The 22,843-nt window shown below is 37.4% G+C and overlaps 1 long non-coding RNA gene across 2 annotated transcripts; it reads right to left on the bottom strand.

Moving 5' to 3' along the window:
• Positions 1-1,312: 1,312 nt before the first annotated feature.
• On the bottom strand, positions 1,313-22,267 carry LOC140695714 (uncharacterized). 2 transcript variants are annotated; one of them, XR_012071551.1, is made up of 5 exons: positions 22,146-22,267; positions 17,782-17,979; positions 15,890-16,009; positions 15,489-15,606; positions 1,313-3,655 (listed from the first exon to the last, which is right to left on the bottom strand). It is a non-coding gene; the product is annotated as an uncharacterized lncRNA (long non-coding RNA). The 2 variants fall into 2 exon arrangements; XR_012071550.1 differs by having other exon boundaries at positions 15,489-15,603.
• Positions 22,268-22,843: the final 576 nt, after the last annotated feature.

Genomic DNA, 22,843 nt, shown 5'->3' with positions numbered 1-22,843 from the left:
ATAAGTGAAGAAAGATTACAAAATTCCACCAGCTTATGGGTGTGGATCACAGGGTTATATTCTTGAGGCTGGAGCTGTGGAGGTTGTACACACAACGTTTACTGACAGATACGCTTAGTTATCTCCTATAGTCAGTCAAACTACTATCCACCTCATTTTGCTGATGAAGATAGTTGAGTGTCTTCTCCTCTTTTTTTTTTTTTAACTTTTTTTTTAATTGAAGTATAGTCAGTTTACTATGTTGTGTCAATTTCTGGTGTATAGCACGCAGCAGGTGGAAAGGGACAGATTGGGAGTTCCTCTTGGGATTTTAAAAGGACTTACAGGTAGAGAAACTTTGTTACACTGGCCTGCTCACGCACCCCTCTTTCTCTCCATCACTTAAAGCAAGAAAGGACAGCTGGTGAGACTGAAAGCTTTCAGTCCATCACCTCTCCCTCCTTGCCTTGTAATGAAGAGTAGCAACCTCAAGGGGGCTTACAGGTAGAGCACACCTACGTTTAAAATTAACAAGACTAGGACAGTTAAGTGAGAAATCAATCACCTTCATTGAAAAATTTCTCATGTTTTTCTCCAAACAGATTACTCAAAACAAAAACTAACTGAGTCAGTCCTCATTTTATCTTAAAAACAAAAACTGCTTAAAATAACATAGAAAAATGCTTATCTGACAGTGTTTTGGGATGTGATAATGCATGAAAAAAATCTAGAAAGTTCACCAACTGTCCAGGGATCTGACCATCTCTGTATGAAAGGCTTCAAAAATAAACTAATTAATTAAAGGATAGATGATCACAAGGATAACATTTCAAGGCCTGCGTGGGAGTTATTTTACCTGCTAGTAACTCTTTTTTTAATATGGGAGAGTGCTTCTTTCTGGTTTGACATTAAAGTACCCATATTTCTGTAAAAGTGCTTTGACCTTTAGCAGTGTGGTGTGATCAAAGGTATCATAAACTGATTTGGGTTAAAAAAAAGACACATGGGCTTTTCAGAGTTTCAGGACAAGGTATCTGGTTGCAAAAATTTCATCCCTATAGTTCAAGCACAAAATTTAAAAAATCATCTGAGACATAAACCTACCTTTGGAAAAAAATTAAAAGTACACACACACATGCCTACATACACACACATCATACACACTCACATACATGATTTTCTGATGCTTTTCTTTCAAAAACAAATGTTTCAAAAATAAAATTGTAGGCAGGACATACATTCATTCAGTATGCATTCAGTATGAAAAAAACTCAAAAGTTGTGCCATTTATCAATTTGAAGCTGCTAATTAATTTGACAAAGCCAAAATGTGATTACTGTTTTAAACCAGTAATTTTAATTTTTAGTACTTAAAAGGGGGAAAAAAAGGCATGCCCGCTCCACTGTCTTGGAAATTGGCAGTACAACAACATAATCACAGAAAACATGCCAAGCACATAGATTAGGGCTTGGATATTTACAACAGATTTTTTTCTCTTCCAAGAAATTAAAAATTGAAGAGGAAAAGGGACCAGCTTTTAAACTATTTCTATTGTCCCAAATTGTGAGATAAGATGCAAAATACTGAAATACAAACCTTACGTATTTACTAAATACCATAAATTGTACTTCATATATATGGGAAATATGTATATGTATGCATGTGTGTACATATTATACAAGTATGTATATGCATACATACAAATACATATATATGTACACAGAATTGCACACTTGGGGAACTTGGAGCTCTTAATTTAAAAGAAAATAAAAATGTGAATTTTAGCAGCAGATGTTTTAATAATTGCTTTATGGTAATTTTCTGCTTGGAATGTTGAAATGTGTTTTTGTAAGATTAAATTACTTATAATAGCGTATTATTTTCATCAGAGTAATCTTACAGTTACCACAATAATATAATAGAGACTACAGTAATGATACATTTTAATCTTGGGAAAAATTCAAATATTTTCATTACAGGTAAAAATGACCAACGTTTTCATTACTGTAATTTTCTAAATTTATATAGAATAAAATATATAATATAATAAGATACATAGTATGAGATCACTACTCAGAATGGGAAGGGAGAAAGTATGGCAACAGGACAAATGGAGCTAATTTCAGTCTCTCCTATCTGTGCAGTAAAAAATTTAGCCTTTCTCAAAGAAAGGTCTGGCCTTTGCCCCCAGCTTGTGGAAGGTAATCTATTTTATACTTGATGGAAGTGTTATATAATGTCTGAGTATGTATTAAATCTCAGCAAAAATAGGAACTAATATTGAACCCATCTAAGTGGCCATTAGAACTCATTCCCTACCTAGAAAGTTAATGCATATTTTTTTTTAATAATACAAATTTCTTTACATTTCAGACATACAGTTTTAACATCCATCATTACCAATTATATAGCTATGTCAGGAATTTCTAACATTTAAAAGATTTTACCTATTTGATATAATTTATCTAAGTAATCTGAACAAAAACAGTATCAGGAATGTATGTAATATCCCATGATTTTGTCTGGCAACTAGTAGAAGATGATGGGGTTGAGGACCCTGTCGTTTCTGCAAAGTCTTATTCTCTGAAAGGGTTATATTGTGCAACAATTAATACCTTGAACCGTAGAATTCAACTACCTGCATCTGAAACCAAGCTATGCCACTTTCAGTTGGAAAACTCCAAAAACTTACTTAATTCCCATGGGCTTGTTTTTGCCATTGTACCTCATACGTTTGCTGTGAAGCACACAAAAGCTAACGTGTAGTGCTTTTAAAAGAGAGCCTGTCATATATTAAACACTCAATAAATAAACAGTTTATTTAATTAAAATGTTGTATTATAAAAAAAACTGTATTATAGAATAACATTAAATGTGAATATCTGATATGGAAAATGGAAAAATGAACAAACGGATAAAACAACAGTTAAAAAAAAAAACTAGTTTTCCTTGAAATATATTTGACCTGCGTACTATTGCTAAAGTGCAAGGCATTTAAAAAAAAAATCTCTTGAATGGTTAAATTCCACATGGAGACCTATCACATTAAACAAAAGGCTTGCTTGCACATTTCCAGAGTTGATTTTTCAAGCAGTAATCTATATCTATTCCTCACTGGACTGACTGTCAGGAATATTCGGGAGGGGAAGCATCACTCCATTATATTCTACTTTTTCTTCCCTTCCTCTCTACACAGACAAAGAGAGAAATCTACAGAACAGAATAAAAAGAATATGACTCATAAAGCAGATATAACATATTGTGGAAATACTTCAGGTAAAATATTTTAAAATATTATTTAAAATATTTAGTCATAGTGAAGACATGGATTAATATTTCAGCCCTAATACATAAATAAATGTGTGTCACTGGGCAGGAAAATATATAAGCCTTGGAACTTATATCTGTATGGAGGAAACAGGTCATTAAAGAGATTAAGTTATATAACCAATCTGAAGCACTCAATAAATTACTTCCTGTACAGAAACTGCTCAATGACTTTCCATAGTTATTATCATCCTCATCACAAAAAATATTGCAAAAAGCAGATGTGTCTTTTTAAGGAAAACTTAATCTGATGATTTAGTAGCTGTCATCAATAGAAGATCTCTCAATGAGACAAGTTCTGGTTTTAACTGTACAGTAGTAGTAATTCAATCACCACCAAATTCTTTATCTGTGGAATTAAAGAGAAAAAATGAAATTGCACTGGAGTAAATTACTAGCTCCATTTTTTTTTTATCCTTTTCTCTATGCATGTTCTTTGCCATGAAACTTTGTAGTTCCTTTAGTAATCCAGAAGTAGAGTGAAGTAGCTTTCTCTTGATTTGAGGTCAGGCATGTGACTTGCTTTGGCCAATAATAAAATGTTAGCCCTTGATTCAAGCAGAGCCTTGAAATGTGCTTGCGAAGTATGTTTTGTCATTGCCCTTAGAGAAGCGTGCCCATCCTGACTAGCCCCAGTTCACCAGAATTGAGAAAGATACACAGAAAGCAGAGCAACACTGGTTAAAATGGAGGCAGAAAAAGAGCTACGCTAGCTGACCTTCAAATTTGTGAAAAATAAACGCCTATTGTCTTATGCCATTTGGATTGTTGACTTTTTCTCTTATGCGGTTTGACTAGTACAGTAGTTAACAATAGCATTTAACAATATAACAGTTAACTTTCCATGACATACACGTATATATATTTAGGCACATTATTATCGTTCTCATTCTACTTCTTTACAAGTGCAAATATAGTTGCTTAAAAAAAAAAAAGCAAGATTCTGAAATTATAGCAGTTGCCTGATATTTATTCCTTTGGATGAGACATGTCAATATTAAAATATAAAATGACAGGAAATTTTCAAATCGCCTCCTGAATCTGCCTATCTTTAAATATACATACTACATACATACAGATTTCTATATCTATATCTACATCTCTCTCTCTCTCTATACACACACACACACACACACACACACACAAAACAGGCATCTCCAAACCCTGCCAAAAGCATTTATCAGGCATTTATTTGAACACAAATAATCCCTTAAGGAGATATGGAAGGAGTTCTTGATTTTAATTAATTCTACCTGCGATTGTTTCAAAGATAGGTAGAATTACTACCTTTAGTAAAAATTAGGTGAATATGGGGACTCAAAGAATAATGACATTTCCTGAGGCAAGGAAACCAAACCTCATGCTCATTCATTCTTCCTTCTGTATCACACAACCTAAAGATATGTCTGAGAGAAAAAAGGGTGTTATATAGCTTACCGCCATTTTCCAACTAAATTCATTTGATGTTAACTTTCTATCACTTTTTTTTTACATTTTCATTTCTAATATTTACATTTTCCTTTCCAGTCTGAAAAAAGTAATTTATAAAAATTTCATGACTATAGGTGAGAATAATTAAAGCAAAATACTTTTCGTTGAAACTTACATTCCCTAATATAAAAAATATAAATTCTGGAAATACTAATCTAGACTGGAATTATCTGAATTCCTGAATACTACAGTTCTGAAACAAACATGATGGCTGATGTAAATGTTTGACACTGATATGCTATACCGCTTGGCTGCCTGCCCTTCACTGTAAAAATACTGAATTTCTTTCTAGGACCTTCACCTGAGGCAGCATAAAAACTGGGATGAATTCATTCCCCAATTTTAATTCAATCCCAATGTTTATGTTCAGCAAATTATGTAAAAAAAGAAAGTACTATGGTAGGCAGAGCAATGCCCTCCACATGGGTTCCATCTCTTAATCCCTAGAGCCTGTGACTACACGGCATGAAGGGATTAAAGTTGAAAATGAAGTTCAAGCTGCAAGCCAACTAGCCTTAAAATAGGGGGATTCCTCTGGATTATCTGGGTGGGTACAATGTGATCACAAGAGTTCCCAAAAGATGGAAGAGGGAGGCCGGAGAATCAGTGTCAGAGTAACGCGGTGAGAGACTTGAGCAGCCGTTGCTGGCTTTCAAGATGGAGGGGGAGCCCGACCCATAGGTCCAAGGCAACCTCTAGAAGCTGGAAGAGGCCAGAGAATGGACTCCCTCCTAGAGCCTCCAGAAATAAATGCAGCTCTGAGGACACCTTGGTTTTACCCACATGAGGCACATTTAGGATGTCTGACCTCCAAAACTGTATGGCAATACATTTGTGTTGTTTTAAGCCACAGATTTTATACTGATTTCTTACAGCAGCAATAGAAAATGAAAACAGGTACTGATAAAAAGATCTCCCCAAGCGCAGTATAAAATAGAGAGTGGTTTGTGTAGGGATAGAGGAAGGCATGGAGAAATTTCTGTGGCGTACTCTCCTGACAGCTCATCTTTGGAGCAGTACAGAGTGACAAAATGGGAAAATCTTGCCACATCATTGGGATAATTCTCTTCTTTAGAAAGATGTGGCAGCTTTTAATGTCAAAGATCAGTGACATTTTAGCATCACAACGTAGATTAAGGTTTGTCCCTTAGGAGAGTTAACTCTAGGAGACTTTACAAATTGATCAAGTTCTAAGAGCTTGAACTCTTGATTTTTTTTTTTAAAGCACAATCTCAACTGAACAATTCTGATGGCAGTTAAAGTAAGAGATCAAAAGCAGATATATTTCATTTTTTAGAAAAGAACATTAATAATGATCAAAACTAACACTTTTCAAAGGTTTTTTGTTGTCGCCACCCTAATTTCCACATCTGAGTCAGTGGAATTCACTGACTGTGTGTATTTAATCGTGATTGTATGTGTATGTGTGTGTGTGTGTGTGTGTGAGGGGGTGGGGGAAGGGGGGCAGGCAGGAGGAATACAGCCACAAGTTGTAAAAGCCACCAAATGATAAGACAAGGAGTAGCTCCCCAGTGACAGAGATGCAATAAATCCTTTCAAGAAGTGGGAGGCTTGAAAGCACTCACAGAGAAGGAGAACAGAAGAGGCTGAAGGTATGAAAGATAATTTCAAATCAGTTTGGGCCATTTTCCACAGGAATGGTGAAAGACGTCCTGGGGGAAATTTAGAGGATCAAGAACATGGGGCTAGTCATTATTTTCTGTCTTGATCTCTAGAAGATGGCCTTTCCGAGGATTTTAATGACATAGCTACAAGTAGAATCAGCACCAGCTACAGAATTTGTGAGGCCCAGTTCAAAATAAAAATGTAGGTCTCTTGGTTCAAAAATCAAAAAGGACTTCAGGATGATGACAGCAGAGCATTAGGCTGTGAGAATCTCTGAGCCTGGGCCCCGGGGCAGCTGCACAGGTGGTGCCCCCATGAAGCCAGCCTGGGGTGGAACTGTGTGTTAGGAAGGTTGAGACTGAGGCTTCCTAAGATTTGAAATAACTGCCTCTTATGCCCGTGTTTTGTTTCTTTCTTTGTCCTGTACGACTCGAGGGTGAATCCACCTGTTCCTGCACACTAGGGTGCAGTCTGGAAGGGACTGAGAAAGGAGAGGCGTGTGTTTTGCCTTCCGAGCGGGTGATTACAGTGTAAAGTGGTTGAAACTCACAGCTAATTCTCTGGTATTGAGAACCCAAGGTACATGCAGGTGTGAGCTGGGTCCCTGTGGGAAAGCGTCAGCAGTGAGCCCGTAGCAGCTGGAGAGCAGATCGCCCGTCTCAGCCCTTCTCCGTCCCCTGTATCCCAGGACAACAGCACCAAGTGAAGACAGTGAAGACAGCGCAGAGGTGACCTGGGCCCAGCTGTCCGTCTCTGAATACCATAAAATAATACCTAGGGCCCTGGAATTTGGATCTTTTCCAACAGGAAGAGGGAGAGAAAAGCAAGTAGGGGTGTGTGTGTGTGGGGTGAATTTCACTGAGAGTTTACTAAAAGGTAAACTAATTTAAAATCAAAATTTTGTTATGTACTCATATATGGAGAAATTGAGTTTTCTGATACTCTGAAATATGAGTGAAATAAATTTGATAAAAGAAAATGAAAATTGTATACTTGTATACATGGAACTTATAAGCCATAAAATGTATATGTTTATGGTGTTTAAAATGTAAAATGGGCAGTTACAATCACTCTAGTAAACTTATGAACTAAGGAAATGTTAAAGAATTGTTTTAGTTTTACTATTTTACTAAAATAAAATATAAAAGATTAATCATGTTTGAAAAGAAAATAACCGGGTAAATATATTTTTTTACATTTTCAGGTATAATGTAATCATATTGACTTGCCACACAGTATATATTTTAACAATATAACTGCTTTGTTGTGCTGATTGATGGAGAATTATTTAATCTGAATGAGCACTGGATACTCAGAGAATCCTCACACAATGAAATACAAAATGATGGAGGTAAGAAAATAAACATCCTGTTTAAATCAGGACTTGGAATTTAAGGAAAATAACAGAAAAGAAGAAACTAAAAATGAAAGTTGTACGAAAGTTTGATGCTTTATATGGGACTGAGTGATCTCCTAGTCATCAAAGAACAGGATATTTGTAGCTATGTCAGCATGGGAGAGTAGGTACTGAGTTTGTACCACATAGAACAAATTAGACTGAGAGTCTCACATAAAGATGGGACCCTTCAGAAGTTATTTCAAAGGTAAAATAAAACATAGGCTTAATAAAAAAAATGGGATTCTAAAAGAGTATGAGTATCTTATTTATGATGCTTCAGAATTTAAAATCACTCACATAGGCTTGCAGAGAAATATACCTTCCTACAAGGACCTGGTGTCCTCACAGGTGAGGTGAAGTATTTACATAAAGGACAGATATTGAGACAGGATTTAAATAACAGAGCAAGGAGCCTAGCAGACCTTCTCTCCAGTAAAACAACTATTTAAGAGGGTTAAAAAAAGTACACACACACAAAACAATGATTTAACTTCCGCAAATTTGACCTAAGGGCACGTGGCATATGGAGAAACATTCATTTAAGAAAATCTACTAAATCTACGTAAGTACAGCCAGTCAGCTGCAACCTGCTTCCTCTCCACTTCCCGTGCTATCCAGCCTCTCCTCCAGATGCTCTGCTGGAGGAGTATCTGGGTGGGAATGGTAAAGAAGGGGACACTCTTCCTCTAGTTTCCAGCCTAAGACTAGAGTTTTACTCTCGGAGTGACAGACTGCTGGCATTTCTTAACTCCATCTAATGCCACCCGTCAACTCCAACCCTTTGTTGCAGAAAATTTATCCCAGGTGAACTAAAGACCAAGGCTCCCTTTCCCACTCAGCCCATATGAGCAGAGGAGAAGCTCCACCCCCCAGCATGGAATCCTGATGGGCCCCACCCCAGCTCACGAACAGGGAAGAGATTTGACACTGAGGAGGGGAAACTAAGGAGATGAGGTTTTACCCTTCTCCACTCCAAACAGTGCCAGCTCACTGAGCAGGGGTGTCTCTTGGGGAGAAGTAAGCTGCTGCCTACACTCTCAGCTCCTTTGTTTTGGTGCAGAGTTTATTTCCAGGGGGAGAGGCAAGTCAGTGCTACAAAGGTATCCACTGTTCTGCCAGAGGGGACTTTGTTTGGAATAGAGAATGAAACATGGTATGCTTGAAGACTGTTAAAAAGCATGGAGAGCTTGGTGGAGAACAAGTATGAGGATCCTGGTAGCTTCATGAAACCAGTGGCAACAAGTGAAATAACAGAACAAGCAGAAATTTAACAGAAAACCAAGCCAGCCGAGAAAAATAATCCTGGGATCAAAGGAGCCTCTGATCCCTGGGGTTGGGAAAACCCATTCAGCATGGGACGAGCTGACCTGCTGAGCAGCAGAGAGGACATGAGGTAGTTCAGAAGCACTTCCCAGGTAACAGAGATTCCACGATGCAGGCAACAAGCCTCACCGGCACAAGCACTTAAGCACAGGCTCTAATGAAAATGGGCTGAAGCATGAACTTCTCTTACTCAGGAGCAACCCTTAGGAAGCCAGACAAAAATAAAACTGCACACAGGCCCGGCAGTCAGTACAACTGTGCATGCTCAAGGATTCACCTTCTCAGGGGTGATCAGAGAGCAAACCTCCAAGCTTCTAGTCATTGTCTGAACACAAATCGGAAATATAAACTCCCTGTGGCAGCCTCTAAGTCACAAAAATAACCAGCAAAGAATAAAAATGTAACTGGCTAAAGGGGATTTAGCACAGCGTGTGTCCAATAAGAGGCGTATGCCAACCCAGGGGTGACTCCCTAAGTAGCCAGTTTAAGAGATAAAAACAAGAAAAAAGATCACCTGAATGGGAACATCACAGGCAGCATAAAGCAAGGGAAACAAGCTTCAGGGAGACAGTTCAACCAAGTCACTAAAAAAAAGAAAGAATAACCAAATAAACAACAACAACAACATCATTCAGGGATGCTGTTACGAGAAGCTGACGCTGGAAATAAATGCCAGAGACAACAGGGCAAGCGATCTGTTTCTTTTTGACCTGGGGTGGTCGTCAGAGCAGCCCTCACTACACCTACCTCCACCACACTCACAGCACCTTTCTTCATTTAGCAAAAAAATCTATTTCCATAGCAGCTATGGGGATATAACTGATGGGAAAATATAGTAGGTAACTTCAATGTTTTCTGTGAACCTCCATCCCACCCCCCTAAAAGAGCTGTGTTGCTAAAAATGGCTACTAATGGCCCCAATTCTGCCAATTTGTTCTTCCAAACATTTACAGTGTCCATTATTTGTAAAATTGTGTTTGGGGAATTAAAAGCAAACTAGATTTACCAAAAATAAAAATAAATGCAATTATTACCAAAAAAACTGTACTGAAGTAAAGAAATCAGCTAACTACAGTCCACATGAAGCGTGAAGAGAAACAGAAATGGGAAAGAAGAGGGTTAATATAATAAACTCTACAAACGTATGTTTATATATAGATGGCTCTCCTTTCCTGTTAAGCTTCTGTAAAAGGCATAAGATTATACAAAGTGGTAATTGTGACAATGTGTCGGGGGGTTTGTAACATACGTAGACCTAATAGGTATGATAATAATAGCACACAAAGTGGGGAGGGTAGATCTATATAGAAGTAAAATTTCTGTATTTCACTGCATCCAAGTCAGTACAAATGTGAAGCAGTTATTGATAGACAGTGTTAATAGTAACTTTTAAGCCACAGAACAACCACTAAAATATAACTAAACAATATAGACATCACTAAAGAAATTAAAATACTGCACTAGAATGTTTAAGAAAAAAGAAGACAGTAAAAAAAAAAAAAGAAGCAAAAGTTCAAAATGACATGGGATGTATAGAAGCAAAAAGAAAAATGGTGAATACAAATCCAGCTATACCAATGATAACATTAAATGTGAATGGACTGTATAAAACAATCAAAAGTCAAAGATCATGAGATTTGATAAAGGAAATCAAGATCTAACAATACACTGTTTGCAAGGGAGACCCTAGATTCACATATAAGAATATATTGAAAGCAAAATACTGGAAAAAGGCTATGTGAAAAGCAATTATGAGAGCTGCAGTGGCTCTATTAATATCAGAAAAAATAAACTTTAAAACAATGTTACTAGAGACAAAGAGGCACAGTATATGATGTTTAAGAGTTATTCAGGAATATACAAAAAATTTAAATATACAAGCATTTAACAACAAAATCCCAAAATACATTAGGAAAAAACTGACAGAATCGAAGGAAAAACAGACAATTCCACAACTGTAGTTTGAGTTGTTAATATTCTTCTTACCATAAGGATGGAACAACTAGGCAGATCAACAAGGAAATAGAAGACTGACACAACATTATAAACCAACTAAATCAAACAGACATCTGTAGAACACTACTCAGCAAAAGCAGAATACATATTCTTTTCGATACACATGAAACACTCTCCATGATAGACTATATGCTAGGTTTTTAAAAAAGCCTCAATAAAACCAAAAGCATTGAAATTATACAAAGTACATTCTCCAACTTCTATAAAATTAGAAATCATTATCAGGAAGGAATTTACAAATATACAGAAATTAACTAGCATACTCTTAAATGCCAGCAAATCATATAAGAAATTACAAGGGGAATCTGAAAATATTTTAAGATGAATAAAAATAAAAAAAGTTATTTAAAATTTATATAATGTAACTAAAGCAGTCCTCTGATTGAAATTTATTGTTCTAAATAACTGTATGAAAAAATAAATATTCAAAGTTAATATCATAAAATAACACTTTAGGTTCAGCCTTAGAGAAAATTCATGGCAGCAAAAAGATATATTCAAGGATTACCACAAGAGAGGCAAGGATGGGAGAATATGAAAGAGTTTGAGAGATATGTAGGCCGACTGAGCATGTCTAACACATACCCAACATACAGTCTAAGGAAGCCATTGCGTGTGAAAGAGGGAATAATTACTTAAAGAATATCAGCTGAGATTTTTCCAGAATTGCTGGAGGATACCGTTCCTCAGATGGAGGCAGCATGATGATTCCAAAACTACTGTATCCAACAGTTGTAGAATAGTGAGTGACAGACACTCAGCAAACACTCAGTAAACATTTGTTGAATAAATCTAAACATATTCAGGTGAAAACTATGAAGTATCAAATATAAAGAAAATATTTTAAAATCTAACATTCATTCAGATGTTCTGCCAAGAAATAGTAATTAAATAACAGTATCTTCAACAACAAAAATAGAAACTAGACAAGTCAGAAGGAATGCTGGAAGAAAATAATTCTCAGCCTAGAATTGTACACCCAAATAACTATAAGACAAACTCAAGGGAAAAATAAAAACATTATTAAGTAAACAAGAGCAGAGAGCCTAACGTTAACAGACCTTTAGTGAAGTTGTGCATGTGTGTGTGCGTGTGTGCGTGTGTGTGTCTGTTGTGTGTGTTTTTTTACATCATACGTTTTAGAAAGTAGGTATAGTTCCTACTGTGGTATCAGAAACTGGTAAAAATGGCAGTGAATCTAAACAAATGTCAACAGTAAAAAAATATTTAACATACAAGGAAATTCCCATAAGGCTATCAGCTGATTTTTTCAGTTGAAACTCTGCAAGCTAGAAAGGAGTGGCATGACACACTTAAAGTGATGAAAGAGAAGAAACTACAACCAAGAGTAGTCTATTCAGCAAGGCTCTCGTTCAGATTTGGAGAAATGGAGAAATCAAATCCTTTACAGACAAGAAAAAGTGGAAAGAATTCAGCACCACCAAACCAGCTTTACAACAAATGCCAAAGGAACCTCTCTAGGCAGAAAAGAAAAGGCCACAACTAGAAACAAGAAAATTATGAAATGGAAAAGCTCACTGGTAAAAGCGAACATATAATAAAAGTAGGAACTCATCTTAAGCACCATTCTGTTACAGTAACAAAATAATAAAAAATGTAACAGGAGATGATCAAGAGGCAGGGAGCAGCCAGTGAGTCCTGGCACATGAGTCCTCAAAGTCAAAGGCTTGTGAGGAACAACTGACTGGCCTCTGGTGAAGGATCTCACGGAGAAATGCATCTAAAGCAAAGGGTGTGAAAACAGCCTCGATATCCAACATCAGAGGACTGGTCAAGTGACAGAACAGTCATACCCGAGGAAGTAATGCAGTCACTAAAGATAAAGCTGTAGATGAATGTTTACTGAAATAAAGGATGTTCAAGACAAAAAAAAAAAAAGGCAGGAAATCATGCATACACAAAGCTAATAGGGAGCTTGAAAGACAAAAAGTAGTACAATCACCTGTACCCACAATAAGCAGTTAAGGGATACAAAGAATAATTAGATGTAAAATATAATATCAAAAACAGTAATCATGAGGGGAGGAGAGTACAAATGCAGGGTATCTGAAATTTACTTGAATTTAAGAAGTCAGCAACTTAAAACAGGCTGTTACATAAAAACCTCATAGTAATCACAAAGCAAAAATCTGTAACAAATACACACACAAAAAATAAAAAAGAAAAACAATAAACAAATATTTAATGTAGGATATTTGGGGTTTAGAAAAGATGGACTTAAAATATGGGACATAATGTCATAAAGATGGCTCAAAAGGCATGAAATAATATTTTATATTGCTCACAAGGAGAGCAGAGATTTATTGTTACAGAATTTATTCAGTGAAATGTACATGTAAAAACTTTAAGAAACTGAACATTTAAAATGAATGTGCAATTTCAAATGAATAAAGAGTAAAATAAAAATGAAAAACCAAAAATAATTGCTAATCTTAATCAAAATAAGAAAAGAAGTTAACACTGTAATAATGTGAATATGAAATACAGGTGCTATATACATATAAAAACATGTTATGAAACATTTGAAAAATCAAAGATGTTTCAATGGCTTGATTATTTTAATTATGTATCCTTGGTCTAAGTCCAGCTATGGAACTGAATCAAAAAGGAGCTGAATTTAGCAATACGTTATGTATCAGACATTAGTAACTAGATTTTTTGTTTGAGGTAGATATTGAATACCTATGGCTATTGTTCAGTTACCTCTTTTTCAGTATTTCTTGAGGGCTAGTTTTTTACCTTTCCTTCAGTGAAAAATACACGTTGATTTAGAGTCTTTCAAAGATGAATTGCAATTAGTATTTGATGACACACTGACCCCTTGCAAATAATTCATTAAGCAGATGGTACAGTGAAAACTTAGATATAATTTAGTTCACATCATTCCAATTTGACACATCCTATTTAAAACCATGACCCACTTAAAAATGATTGAGAAATGTCAAAGAGAGCCATTCACTTTTCTTATTTACTCTCTAAAGAATTTAGAATGACACAGAAAAAAAGTGTGCAATTTTTCAATGAAAATTTTCAATTTTCAATGACAAAGCGTAATCAAAAGAAATTCCTTTCGTGAATGTGACTATTGAGATGACATTTTTCTCAGATGCTGGTGAATGTTAACTGTCTTCTTGATTTGGACATTCTGATTTTAAGAAATTGTTCTACACTTCACAAACTTTATCAAATCTACCTACAAGCCAAAATATTTTATAATTAAAAACATAAATTATCTCCACCCATACATAGTACCTGTATAACAAACCAGCGCTCTGCAGGTTGTGTTCCAATTTCCCAGATTTTTGAAACTGAATGTTTGCTCCCAATATTTTATTTTCTGCTACTAAGCAAAGCTGTAATGTGGAAAAATACTAGATTTTTGAGAATTCATTTTTATTCTTCCCTGGGTAATATGTAATATTTTAATTCTTTTCACATTTAGCTAGAACTCTCGGTACTGCTTCATTAACTTTTAAAATTCCTCTCAGATATACATGGCTGGTAAATGCAGTCGAGTGTCAAAAGAAGGTTAAAAATAAATGAAACAAAGGGAGAAACAATATTCTTCTTAATTTCCATTTGCAGAAAAGAAGAATGACTAGTCCCATAAGCTCCTAATAGTCCCTTATAGGTCCTAACATAATATTTTGATATGCTCGTTCACCAAATCTGCCCAGAGACCAAAAGGCGTTTCCAAACTCGTTTGTTCTACTGGATGTTTCAAAAGATACACTCATTAACCCAATGAATGCTATGATTGCTGTTTGTACCTGTTCCTGGAATCTAACTTTTTGAAATAGGTTAACCAACTTATATTCACAGGTATATAATGATGTTTACTTATAGCAAGGACTTTAAACATAACATAGCATAGGCATATTTTATTAGGGAGGAATGTGATCTACTACAGATTGACTTGATGTGGCTTCAAGGAAAAGAAGTTTCTCTTTAATAACAAGAGAATGCAGAGAAAGACAGCAGATAACTGGGGTAGGGTCTCCATGATAATAACATCACAGAACCAAGTTCTCTCTGCCTTTTCCTCTTCTAACTCCCATCACATTGACTTTTACTCTCATTCATGCTGCTTCCTACTTACCATAAAGCTGCTGTACCAAATGGTATCAAGTCCAGGCTCCAGAAAAAAAAAAAAAGGATCAAAGGGACAATATATCATGGTTATCTACTGCTGCATTATGAATTAAATCAAATTTAATGGCTGAAAACATGATTTATTATTTTTATATTATGATTATTATAAAAAATGGCTTATTTCACAAATGCTGCAATCTATGCTATTGCTTACCTGAAAGGATTTACAGATCTTAAAAGCTGGAGGTCCAGCTAGAAACTCACTGGGATGACCTTTCTCTCATTTTCTCTCTCTCAGTCCACTGACCCAACCACTTTATCTCTTCAGCCTGCTAGGGAAAAACGCTTATGTGGTCACTGAGATTTTCTGACAGCCCATACGCAGTATTTTCTAAGCCTTCGAAGAGTTTTGGCTTGGTATCATTTTGTCACTTCCTACTCCTAAAAGTAACCCCCAGGCCCTTCCCAGACTCAAAAAGAGCAGATGATACAAGAACGCCTGAAAGCACAGTTCATTTGGAGCCATCATTCAGCGGATAATCGTGGTGTGTCATCTGGCTCTTAATGATTCACATTTCTCCTCTGTTTAAAATACACTCATTGTCCCTACCCTACCCCAGAGCACCAGGTGTCTCTTTCCATCACAGAGTCAGGAAGTCAGGCTTGAGATGTGGAACAGCATCAAGTCTACCTGTGCATAGGGTCCTCAGCAGTTGGAGTACTTAATCTGAAGTCCTTTAAAACAAGTAGATAAGTTAACTTGCACACACGCTCACACACAGTATGCAATGTTGAAAATAGTACATGAAAACAAAAACACTTCCACAAAGATAAGAAATGAGGCATGGAGCAGGAATTGGTGGTTCATAATTCTGAAATCCAATCTGGAATATGTTGCCAATTTCTTGATTAGGGTCCAATTCTGTTCCATGTTTCTTGAGCACTCTCTGAGTCACCATTCCTTTTCTGTAAGAAATGTTCCTGTTTTTTATCTAATGTCTTTTTCAGCCTATTTCTTGCCTGAAAAATTTGGGGATATTGAAGACTCTTTTAATTTGGGGGTTTTGTTACTACTTTTTTTCCCCCTTAAGCTTCTATGATTCTTTTGCAAAATTGTGTATCTCTTAGGTTTCAAATAACAAACCTTTCCACTACACAAAGGCAACGCCACACAAAATCTTTCCAAGGCATGTCCTTCTACTTTGGACTGAGAATTAGGGTGCTATGGTAAAATGCCATCAGGAATCTTAGAACAACTATTATCTAGCAGAAATTGCATAGGAGGAAAAACTTTAGGATTTTCACAAGTCCATTTTTTTCTCATTGAGAGTGAGGCATCCATTTGACATTTTCTGAGTATTAACCAAGACTCTTAGAATCACACCCTGACTTAAAGCTACTTTTAATGGCAGGGCCCTGCATTTAACATTTGTCTTGATAACATTTCTTACTTTGAGACTGTTGCCAAGAGAAACTGTGAATTAGAAACAGTTTACTTTTGAACCCAGTAACCCCTGGGTTCTTTTCTTATTTCCTCTAAATTATACTTTAAAATGACCAACTTCTTCTGTAGCTCATCTCACCCCTTTAGTATTTTACTCTTGGCAGCTAACAGAAGCCAACTGGCACTTTCAACATTCGGTCTGGAAATTTTATAGTCATAGCCACATAGTTCAGTAAGAGGACTTTCTATCTTCCACATAAATACAGGCAACAGGTTTGCTAATTATTCTGTACTTAACTAGGATCCACTTAATTAACGTTTATGATGGAAATTTTCTCACTGACCTTTCAGAATTTATCAGCAATTTCCAGAAGGCCTTTCAGATCCTTGCCTACTATCCAGTTTCAAAACCAGTGCCACTTAATTTTAGGTTTTTGTTACAGAAGCATCTCCCCATCAGGTACCAATTTCTATTGTGATTATGTCTTATAATGCAACACGCCATACAAAAATTTGGTGACTTAATGCCCATTTTGTAATTTTTCACAACTGTGCAATACTGACTGGGCTCATCTGGGAAGTTCTTGTTTTGCCAGTGGGTACGTGTATGTCTGCACTTCTCTTGCCAGTGACAGGAATTAGGCTTTCTCTTTCCATGTAATCTCAGGTTGTCTCCCTTTCCACATGAGTGCCCTAAGTGACTGCTCCCTGGGGCTCTTCCATCAGGGATGGAGGACCTTTTGCATGATGCTTCTCATTCCCCAAAAGCACAAACACAGAAGCTGCCAGGCCTTCTTAAGGATTAGGACAGGAATCGGCAAATGTCATTTCCATCACATTCTACAGGTTAACACAAGTCTCAGGAGCAGCCCACATTCAGCAAGGAGGAACTAAACAAAGCACAAATGCCAGGACACATGGTTAACTGAGGTGAAAATCACAGGTGACAGGCATACTCTGATGTTCACCAGTGATGGAAACTTTATAACACACTATAGTCACATGCCATTAGGAAGGAATGTGATCTACGAAAATAACAGCAGTTAAACTAAAAGAGAGTTACCTTGAGTAGCAAGAAAATCCCAGGGGACAGAACGCATACTTGGTGTAGAGTCTCAGTGATCATATCTTGGGCCCTGTTTCTGTCTTTCCACTCTTTGATTCTCAGCAGGTTGACTTTCATCCTCACCCACACTGCCTAATGATTGCCATGAGGCTGGTTTTTACCCATTAGATCACGACTTTATTCCGGGTGGAAAAGCTATGAATGGGACAAAATGGTTTTGTGAGTCAAGCTGTTTTCATCAAAAAGCAAAACTAGGAGATTTCTACTTACTTTTTGTTGGACAGAGTTGTATTATCTGGCCACTCCCATTATGGGAGATACTGCAGGCTAGAAAGACACTGAGCATTTTCTGTCATTGTAAAAACATTTGATAAGTAGGCCATTTGGCAAAAACATATAGCTTTAGGGAAAGTGCCTTTAATATATACTATTGGTGTGTTTTGGATGCTCCTCAGTTCCTCTAGTAAAAGTGTATAAAAGGATTATAATATTGTTTGGAAATAGTTTGCAGAGATGGAAAGAAATATTGCTCTGTTAACAAAAGCTCTGTCTATAGTCTGTAATCTAAATTGCCTAAGTTTTCAGTAATTTGAGGTCTTATAATGTTGGAAAAATCAACTGTTCCTATATTATGAATAACAAAAGAAACAATTATTTAGTGCCCTTTCCAAGAACCTCCTATTAAATGTTCTCAGATAATGTGATAGCTCAGTAGCAAATATTAAATACAAAATTTACACCACTAGCAGCCTACTGGCTCTCATTCAGGTCGTTTATGTTCATGGTTTAGGTTCACGGCCATCAAGCATGACACTGCACTTCTCAGCCTCCCTTGTGGCTTGGTACGCCAAGGGCCTACGTTCTTACTAACTGGGCACCACATCAAATACATCTTCTTAAATACAACTGCCCATGACTCATTCTTCTTGCTCCCAAATGGAAATGGTGATGACCAGAACATTTGTAACTACGTGGTGTGGATAACAAATTCAATTTGTTGGGTACCTGGACTTCATGGAGCATAGAATTCCTGGACCCATGATGTAAAGGGGGCACACATTTGTGTTCAGACACAGAAATGGTGAGGTTTATTTCTTTTGCAACTTACCTTTTACTCTAGCCAACAAAGAATTGTGTTTTGGAAGGCTTGCTGCCTGCCTCAAAAACCTAAAAAACTGTGGGAACTGACATTGCAGTTAGGGTGGAGGTAGTGCATTTATTTAATATGTCACCTCTGGCAAATGGAAGAGCACAGCGATTGCCTAAGTAAGGAGTCTGAAGTTCTAAGAGAAGCTGTTGGAAAGAGCCAGAATGTTACCATGTGTTAGATGTTGATTGCTACATTTAGCTAGCTTATTTCAAGAATGAATGAGCTCAAGCAAGAACTAGACAATTTTCAAGCATAGATTGAAAGGAAGAGAAGGAGTTCAGAAAAGAGGGATCTGATACGGTTGGAAAAGCCAATTGTTTTATCATCCTAACAGCAGGGGATAACCCTGCTGCTGAAAGTCTTTCTAAACAGTGCCCATTAAGAATTCTGAGCACAACAAATGCATCTACAGATGATCTGTGCCAATGATCAGATTAAGGCTGTTGCTCTCCAAACAAGCCTACTGTTTCACAGGCTTTTATGTCTTCAATAGAGCTGTCATTAAAATGATAGCAAATGACACTCACTAGCTGAACAAGAAAGCCAGCGCATAAGAGCAGGTTAAATAATTATTTCCACAAAAGAGCCTTGGGCGTGGTTTCAAGTACATGGAAATAGCTGGAGACAACTGTACCAGAAGCTCACTGAGTTTTTTTTAAGGAATTGTTTTACTAAGAAAATCACGTGTTTAGCCTTCAAAAATTCTCTAGCTACCAAATCAGTGGGAGCAGAAACAGGCAATAAAAACTGCTGTGCTCCTGAGAAAAGCAATCTGTTTAATATCCATGCAGATGTGGCCAGAGAGAATATACAAGAAAACATTTTTCAAAGGGAAAGCAAGGGGCCACAAAGGACAGAGCATTAGGAAATTTTTTCCAATAAGCAGAAATGAGTTCTAAGCAAGAAACTTAACTCTAGTTATAAGACAGAGTCTCTGTGATTCTTTTCTAGCAAAATAGTATTGCTCTGACCAGTAACTGCCTGGTCATTCTTTCCTTTTCTAAATGGGGGATTTTATTATAATTTTAATATTCTTACTCTAAGCAAGTTATATGGTTGGCGTGAATGGTAGTTAGACAATTTATTTTATGGTGAGGGCTACACCCAAATACCCTAGTATCTGATCTGGATGTAATGAATAGGACTATAGGTTGTTTTCCTTACATCAGGGGTTATGCATTTAGGAAAAAAAGACATGCATAGATACTTGGGTGGCAAATTTGATACAGACTGCAACCTATGCCTCCCTTTAGTAATAACTATCCCTCCATTAGAGTGCTAATTGGCATGTGTCACTGAGGAGTGGAAATTTTACTAAATTTTTAGTCAAAGGGATATGCACAGAAGTGATGTATGCAACTTCCACATCACAACTATGGGGAAAAAAAAAGTTGCTTGCTTTTCAAATTCTCTTCTCCCCCTTCTGTTGAACTTGTTAGATTATATCTTTTATATGTTAGATTGTACCTTTTATAAACAGCACAAGATATGAATCCCATTCCTCATGGTCTTCTTATAATTTGCCATCCCCCATATTTGCTAGGTTCTATGTCCTTACCTTGTGATTCTGTGTTGAGACTTGTGATTATTCCGACCAAGGGAGTATGGTAAAAGTGATGGAATATGAATTCTGATCCCAGTTCATTAAAAAAAAAAAAAGAGAACACTTGCTTCCAACTGGCTTCTTTCTGTTTCTGGATGTTCAATTTAGGAATCCAGCCATTATGCTGTAAGGAAGTTTCAGCCACATGTATTGCTGTTTTCAAAAGCCTTAGCCAAGTTCTCAGACAAGTCTAGATCAATTATCAGATATGAAAATGAAGAAAACTTCAGATGAATCAAGTCTCTCACTAGGCAATGTCAGAGTATGAAAGAAAGGAATCTGAATACTGGATGACCTTGTGGAACAGAGACGTCTAGTGCTTCAGATAACCTTCCCTTCTCTTGATATTCAGGATTGAGAAACAAGTGTTTACCTTATTGGAGCCACTTAATTTTGAGAGCTCGAATAGAGTGATTGAGTAAGACTGAAGCATTTATACCCTGCTTCCTCCTGGCAGAGGTTTGGGAAACATAGACCTTTGCTCATATACTAGTCTCTACTCCATGCCTTACAATGACCATTTAGTTAGTTAATTATGAGAACTACTCATTCACAAAATCATTCATTCACTAAATATATACTGGCTTCTACCATACTCCAAGCAATGTTTTTGCAGCTGGGAAAACCACAGGCAGCAAGTCAAATATAATCTCTGTCCTTGTACTGCTTTCTTATTGCTGTTATTACAAACCACAAACCTAGTGGCTTAAAACAACACAAAGCTATTCTCTTACAATTCTGGAGGTCTGAATTCAAAAATTAGAATGCTGGTGGGAGCTAGATTCCGTTTGGAGGTGTAGGGAGTAATCCATTGTCTTGCCTTTTTCAGCTTTTAGAGGTTGCCTAGTTCCTTGGCTCATACTCCACTCCAGCCTCTGTAGCCAGTTTTTTTTTTTTTCTTTCCCTTTCTTATTTTCAGCCTGTCTCTTATAAGATCCTTGTGATTACATCAGCACCCCCCCCCGCCCCGGCCCCAGGATAATACAGAATAATCTCTCATCTCAAAATCCTTAACTCAATAATACCTGCCAGGTCCCTTTTATCATATCAATTCATATATTCACAGGGTCCAGGGATTTGGACACAGACATCTTCGGGAATCCATCATTCAGTCTACTGCAATCCCCGTGGAACATGCGTTTTCTTTAGGAATGCTGAAAACCACTTTATTGAGAACTAATGAGTTAGAAAATATACTTAATAACTGGTCTGACTCATTTATTGTTACTGTAGTCCGTGTTTTTCAGTGAAAAGGTTCACTGATTTTCAGTTGGATTATTTTGGATACAAACTCGAGGTAGCTAAAATAGTTTTCCATTCTCTATCCCTCCCTTCATGAATAATTGTATTTACCAAAGTTCGCATTAATACTTTATCTGCCTTAAGGTGCATAGATTCTGAAAGGAAACAGTTCATGAAGAGAAAACATTGGCTATCTCTTAAGTGTATTTTTGTTGCTCTATATACTTAAAAACAAAACAAAACAAAATGCGGCGTCACCTGCAAAGCCCATTAACAATTAACAGGAACTAAAAATAGAATCTGGGAAATAAAGTCTAACCCTTTTTTTTTCTTCCCTCTGTGCTCAGGGCAGTTTCACGTACTCACAGGGTGCCTGGGGCTGAGGCCTTGACCAGACTTCCTGGTGTGAAACGGCGGCGCCGGACCTCTCCGCTCCAGCCTCCAGGCAGAAGCGCGCTTCACCGCAACGCAAGATGGCGACTGCAGGCCGAGCGCCTAGACGCTGCGCCCGGCGCGGCTGCGCAAGCCCCGCGAGAACTCAGTCCCCTCCTCTCCCCACCCGCCCCCACCGGAGACCCGTATAAAGCAGCCCCGCCCATCGCCTTCCTGGGTAGAGTGTGGAATATTGTGGAGCCCCAGCTGGCGCCTTTCCAGAATCAGACTCAATCTTGTTTTATTGCCGTGACTCCGGGCAGGAGGACCCTTTTGGGGCCTGACTCAAAAGGGTTCCTAACAAACTTCTGCTGGCTCTGGCTCTGGCAGGAGGCTTTGGGAGGTTGGGGTGAGGAGGATGACGGACTCTGATACTTGAGGACACTCTGACAGGGAAGAACGACAGCCTTCAGCCTAATTCAGAGCAACTCTGCCCAACAACCCAATGCCCAGGTGTGATGCACACACAGCTATCCCCCAGAGTCATCAGGACTGTGTCCCCTCTAGGGGAATGACGCTGTGATGTCACTGGGTATGAGAGACTGAGACTCATAGGCTGCCCGCTGCCTCTGGCTGTCCTTCCCGAGAAAGGAGCAGGCAGGGACGATGGGCACCTGTGGACGGGAGGGAGC

Source organism: Vicugna pacos, chromosome 3 (genome assembly GCF_048564905.1).
Source record: "Vicugna pacos chromosome 3, VicPac4, whole genome shotgun sequence".
Classification (NCBI taxonomy): domain Eukaryota; kingdom Metazoa; phylum Chordata; class Mammalia; order Artiodactyla; family Camelidae; genus Vicugna; species Vicugna pacos.
The sequence above is the reverse complement of the archived record's forward strand: the minus strand, read 5'-3'. Positions and strand labels throughout refer to the sequence as shown.